This window comes from Pleurodeles waltl, chromosome 12, assembly GCF_031143425.1.
Source record: "Pleurodeles waltl isolate 20211129_DDA chromosome 12, aPleWal1.hap1.20221129, whole genome shotgun sequence".
In the NCBI taxonomy this organism is placed as follows: Eukaryota; Metazoa; Chordata; class Amphibia; order Caudata; family Salamandridae; genus Pleurodeles; species Pleurodeles waltl.
This window is the reverse complement of record NC_090451.1, coordinates 110,330,552-110,337,009: the sequence shown is the minus strand read 5'-3', so window position 1 is coordinate 110,337,009 and position 6,458 is coordinate 110,330,552. Positions and strand designations below refer to the sequence as shown.

General features: G+C 45.0%; 1 non-coding gene across 1 annotated transcript; it reads right to left on the bottom strand.

Moving 5' to 3' along the window:
* Nucleotides 1–2,884: 2,884 nt before the first annotated feature.
* TRNAH-GUG (transfer RNA histidin (anticodon GUG)) lies at nucleotides 2,885–2,956 on the bottom strand. Its single transcript has one exon. It is a non-coding gene; the product is annotated as a tRNA-His (tRNA).
* Between the last annotated feature and the right edge of the window lie 3,502 nt (nucleotides 2,957–6,458).

Genomic DNA, 6,458 nt, shown 5'->3' with positions numbered 1-6,458 from the left:
TAGCGTACTGTAGAAAGACGAAAAGAACACATGTACTTGGTCCATCCTCCATGGAGGAATGAACACAAGAAAGGAAGATTCAGTCTATGGGAGCTAAGCAATCAAAATATTGCAAATGTGAGTGACATAGAAAACAATTAATGGTAAGTAAGCTATGGGCGTGTGGTAAGCCCACTGACTTCTTAACAATATGTCTCACAGCACATTCACTGTGTACGCAAGACATAAAAAGGTGTGACTAAGAGAATTCTGAGATTTAGAGCTTGACAGCAATTCACAACCCAACCAAATTGAGCCCTATATAATAATTTACAACAGAGCCAAAGTACACCTTTTATACCCCCAATGGTGGAGGTAAGATATTCAGCAGACACGTGGTCTCCCAGTGCTAAAGGATTTTGGATAGATATGAAGTGGGCGAAGTGCCCTGAAAACATTATAAAAGTAGGACACGTGCTATAAGCAGACATCACTTCCTTGGCAAGGCAGAAGAAAGGGCACTTCAGAGGGAAGAAATGAGAGGGCTGAGGAACAGACAGATAGCTCCCCTATGGGCAGAGGTGGCGGGAGCATGGAACACTCCTGACATGACTATGATGACGATGCAGATGGGCCTCTTAACTTGCGGAGTTAGGAGCACGACAAACTCACCTCTCCTAGACCTCCCTGGAAGATCATACACTGGGGAGGGTTCCCCTGGGTCCCTTCCCCCCCCCCGGCTGGGCCCCATACAGCTGTAGACACACTCACACGATGCGTAGTTAGGTCTCGGTTTCTGGGCAAGTTGTTTGGCTTGCTTGTTATTTGTTGTAATAAGAGATGATGAGTACCTGACGTGCCAGAGCTGGAAATGGTGGGAACCGACCACCCTGCTCCATGGGCATACAGCGCTGAACCGTAGACCCACAGGAGGCCCACACCACAGATCACAAGCCTGCTTACAGATTTATGCAAGGAACAGCCCTCAGCGTGGTGGTAACATAATATAATAGCAGTAATGGGTAACTGTTCAAAAGTTCTCATGGAAAGGAGATTCATACAGCTCTGCAACCTGTTACAATCCTGTGAATAATATGTACCATCTGAAATACCAATAAATAAAAAAAATAAAAAATCTACTGCACAACTTAGGGTAAGGCTGGTGTTGTAGTGTTAGATCTGAGGCCCTAGGAGAGCTGGAGACCCCACAGAGCTACAGCAGCTCAGAAGTCCACTTAGGCTTCATCAGGGACCCGTTTTGTGACTTGAAAACCCATTAATGCAACAATAAAGGGGTGAAGTAAATGTCATCAACATTGCATAAACTGGTGTTCTTTGCAGTTTTTTAAATAAATAACAGCGCCTGGAAGCCCTTCTGACTGTGAAGGTTTGTTTAACAAATAGTGTTGTAACAACATAAAAGAGGGGGGAACAGTAAGACAGTTGCACAGATAGAAGGACGGATAGAAGGTTAAACAGATCGTCATAAATAAGCCACATGCACTGAAGCATCTGTACAGGTTTGTAGACAGAAAGGCAGGTATGTAGCTGTTAGTAAATCATGGATGAGATATAATCAGCTTCACAGAAACCGCTGTAAATCACACGCGCCTGCTTTAGAAAGAACCACGAGACAAAGACCTTGGTAGTCAGCATGTAGGCTTTAAAGTGTTAACATAAACAGAGATGGGCAGAAATAGGCAGTAAGGCAGATACCCAGATTGAAATTGAAAGGTAAATAGAAAGCACATGTAGTAATAGACGTGGACCGATAAGTATATAGAGAAGCAGCTGTTCGTACGAAAATGGGATCACATATGATCAACTTTGTGTGGACTGTCAGGATTTGAAAACGGTTGCTTCATACCAAAAAAAAACATAGCGCCAAGATTTCCTCCTCAATGTCCCTTTGAGCGTTATAGTGTTAACAAAGCATACAGCCAGGCATCAACACTCTGTTAGACAGGTTCACAGTCACGCACAGGTAGGTGAGCAGATAGATAAGCAGGCACACAGGCAGAAAGATGGATGGACAGATGAATGGATCAATGGATGGACGGACCTCTCTGTTAAACATGAGTCAAATGTAGGGATGGGCGTAACCAGTGTAACTCACTGCAGTGTAATTACGCGAAATTACAGCCACATTATGCGAGGTTGTACAGAATTACACAAGGCTGTTTTCCTGGTGCAAAATACACGCTCAGATCCGAAAGGAACCTGATATACACTTTGCGCAAGAAAATCGCTCTAAATGCAACAGAACTGGCACAACAGCCGCTGCTCGCGCTCTTTTCCTCCGCTCTTGGGTAGATGTCTTTTCCCACATTACTCCAAATTCCACAAAGGAGCGTAATTGTGTAATTCACGATTCGACCACGACTAATAAACTTGGCTTAAGTTTTAAAACTTTCCCTCTAGCTGCCCGGTGATCCGTCAGGTGCGGGATGATGAAGCCAAACGCTGATTGGGTGAGCTCGCCTCTCAGTGTCCTTCTCCGTCGCCTCTTTCTTTCAGACCCTTGGGAGCTCAGTCTTACTTTCTATACAAATATATATTTTTAGACCTTTTTTCTTTGCGGCCTGAATTGCTGCAAAAACTGATATTTGACTAGCAGGATCCCTTTCAACATTGAAAGCTACTCCGCGTCAATACAGGAGCCTCGGCGCTGCAGGTACAGGAGACACAGACATCCATCCCTCTTGCTGACCGGGTCCCGTGAAACCAAACTGTAGCTCATACTTTTCACATCAGCACCGCCACAAACGTAAAAGCGCAGAAAGGTGAAATAAATAATCACATTGTTAACGCGTTCTTCAAAGACATTTAATTTCACCGTTGAAATTAGGTTCAAGCTCTTAACTCATGTAAATATTAAGAAGTGAGAATAAAAATGCTGCCCAACTGCCGTGACTCGGATTCGAACCGAGGTTGCTGCGGCCACAACGCAGAGTACTAACCACTATACGATCACGGCGAGCTACTTGGGCTCCAAAAATACTACTCTGGTGTGGCTCTGATAGGCTTAAAAAAGGTCACAGTGTCCGTGGAGTGGATAGATTTAGCGTTTGTTTAAAACCCATCTTTTCAAGTTAGATCAGGGTCTTTTCTTTGAGTAGCAGATCACAGCAAATATTTACCTCTCTGCTTCCAGTGACAAGACTCCCCATAAACCAAGAAGCCCAGACTTCTTAACAAGATCCACCACTCTGCCCTGCAAGTCTCAAGTGCTTAATGAGCGCTGGGGTCGGGGAAGTGAACACTGCAAAAACTTAATCCACGGCCGACCAAACTCCTCCAGGCCAGGAGGGGCTCGGAAGAGGCCCCCACATATTGTTGTTTTTTTCTTTTCTGGGTGTCTCTTCAGACACATTCAGCTGCTTGGTGCATACTGCTTTAGAGTTGCATTGTGTGGAATGAAGTGGCGTAAACTTGACTAGCAAACAATGGAGTGGTGATGAATGGAGGGTCATAGAAGGGAGTAGATTGAAGTGCAAAGAGTAGAGTGACGTAATGTGTCATAGAATACAGTGGAATATAATGAAGTGGTGTGCCTTGGCATGGCGTTGAATAGCATTGTGAGGAATGGAGTGGCATAGAGCAGAGTGGGGTAGAGAGGAGTAAGGTTGCATAGAATGGCATAGAGTAGCATAGAGTAAAGTAGTGTGGTGTAGAGTGGCATAGTGTGGTGTAGAGTGAAGTGGCATGGAATGGCATAGAGTCAGAGAACAGTGTGTCATGGAGAGGGGTGGCAAAGAATTAGGAGGAGTGGAGTCGGACTGCATGAAGTAGAGTGTTGTGGAGTTGAGTAGCATACAGTCGCGTTGCATGGAGTGACACTGTGGTGTAGAGAGGAGCAGAGAAAAAAGTGGCATAGAGTAGAAAGGCCTACAGGAGAGTAGCGTAGAGTAGCACAGCATAGAGTAGTGTGCAGTAGAGTGGCATAGAGTAGAGCGCATGTAGTGCCATTGAGTGATACTGTGTGAGATGGAGTGGAGTGGAGTACAGTGAAGTGGCATGGAATGAAGTAGTATAGAGTAGAGTGGGAGAGAGTAAAGTGGAGTGGCATAGAGTGAACTAGAGTAGAGCGTAGAGGGATAGAGTGGAGTGGCATGGAGTGGAATGGAGAGGCACAGAGTAGGGTAGAGTGCAAAAGTGTGGAATGGCATGGAGTTGAGTGGAGTGGCATAGAGTAGAGTGGCATTCTGTGGGGTGGATTAGAGTGGCATGGAGTGGCATACAGTAGAGTGGAATAGAGCTTAGTGGTGGAGAGTACAGTGGCTTAGAGTGGAGTATAGTAGCATGGAGTAGAGTAGCGTAGAGTAGAGAGGGGTGCAATGGAGTAGAGTGGCATAGAGTTGAGTGGTGTACAGTGGCGTAGAGTAGAATGGGATAAAATAAAGTGGCGTACAATAGACTGGAGTAGAGTAGCATAGAGTGGAGAGGCATAGAGTGGAGAGGAGTAAAGTAGAGTGGAATTGTATAGAGTAGAGTTCAGTTGAGTATTCTAGAGTGATGTAGAGCAGAGTGGCATAGAGTCACATAAAGTGGCATTCTATGAAGTAGGGTGGCGTAGAGAGGAATGAAGGGAAGTGGCATAGAGTAGAGTGGAGTGGAGTGGAGTAGAGGGGCATAGCAGAGAGTGACAGGGTGGAGTGGCATAGAATGGAGTAGCATAAAGTGGAGTGAAGTGGCGTATAGTGGAGTGGCATAGATTAGAGTGGCATAGAGTGGAGTGATAGAGTGGAACAATGTAGATTAGAGTGGAGTAGAACTGAGTAGAGTGGAGTGGTATAGAGTTGCGCAGTGTAGAGTACAGTGGCACTGAGGGGAGTAGAGTATAGTCATGTAGAGGAATACAGTGTGAGAAAGTAACTAAAGTGTCAATAAAGACGGCGTTTAGGGTGAAAAATAAGCTGTATGCTTGTCATGAATGTTGGAAAGCACATTGCACATCCAAGAATGATACGAAAACACTTTTAAAATATAAAAAATAGCATACTGTAGAAAGACGAAAAGAACACATGTACTTGGTCCATCCTCCATGGAGGAATGAACACAAGAAAGGAAGATTCAGTCTATGGGAGCTAAGCAATCGAAATATTGCAAATGTGAGTGACATAGAAAACAATTAATGGTAATTAAGCTATGGGCATGTGGTAAGCCCACTGAATTCGAAACAATATGTCTCACAGCACATTCACTGTGTACGCAAGACATAAAAAGGTGTGACTAAGAGAATTCTGAGATTTAGAGCTTGACAGCAATTCACAACCCAACCAAACTGAGCCCTATATAATAATTTACAACAGAGCCAAAGTACAGCTTTTACACCCCCAATGGTGGAGGTAATATATTCAGCAGACACGTGGTCTCCCAGTGCTAAAGGATTTTGGCTAGATATGAAGTGGGCGAAGTGCCCTGAAAACATTATAAAAGTAGGACACTTGCTATAAGCAGACATCACTTCCTTGGCAAGGCAGAAGAAAGGGCACTTCAGAGGGAAGAAATGAGAGGGCTGAGGAACAGACAGATAGCTCCCCTATGGGCAGAGGTGGTGGGAGCATGGAACACTCCTGACATGACTATGATGACGATGCAGATGGGCCTCTTAACTTGCGGAGTTAGGAGCACGACAAACACACCTCTCCTAGACCTCCCTGGAAGATCATACATTGGGGAGGGTTCCCCTGGGTCCCTTCCCCCCCCCCCCGGCTGGGCCCCATACAGCTGTAGACACACTCACACGATGCGTAGTTAGGTCTCGTTTCTGGGCAAGTTGTTTGGCTTGCTTGTTATTTGTTGTAATAAGAGATGATGAGTACCTGATGTGCCAGAGCTGGAAATGGTGGCAACCGACCACCCTGCTCCATGGGCATACAGCGCTGAACCGGAGACCCACAGGAGGCCCACACCACAGATCACAAGCCTGCTTACAGATTTATGCAAGGAACAGCCCTCAGCGTGGTGGTAACATAATATAATAGCAGTAATGGGTAACTGTTCAAAAGTTGTCATGGAAAGGAGATTCATACAGCTCTGCAACCTGTTACAATCCTGTGAATAATATGTACCATCTGAAATACCAATAAATAAAATAAATAAAAAATCTGCTGCACAACTTAGGGTAAGGCTGGTGTTGCAGTGGTAGATCTGAGGACCTAGGAGAGCTGGAGACCCCACAGAGCTACAGCAGCTCAGAAGTCCACTTAGGCTTCATCAGGGACCCGTTTTGTGACTTGAAAACCCATTAATGCAACAATAAAGGGGTGAAGTAAATGTCATCAACATTGCATAAACTGGTGTTCTTTGCAGTTTTTTTAATAAATAACAGCGCCTGGAAGCCCTTCTGACTGTGAAGGTTTGTTTAACAAATAGTGTTGGAACAACATAAAAGAGGGGGAACTGTAAGACAGTTGCACAGATAGAAGGACGGATAGAAGGTTAAACAGATCGTCATAAATAAGCCACATGCACCG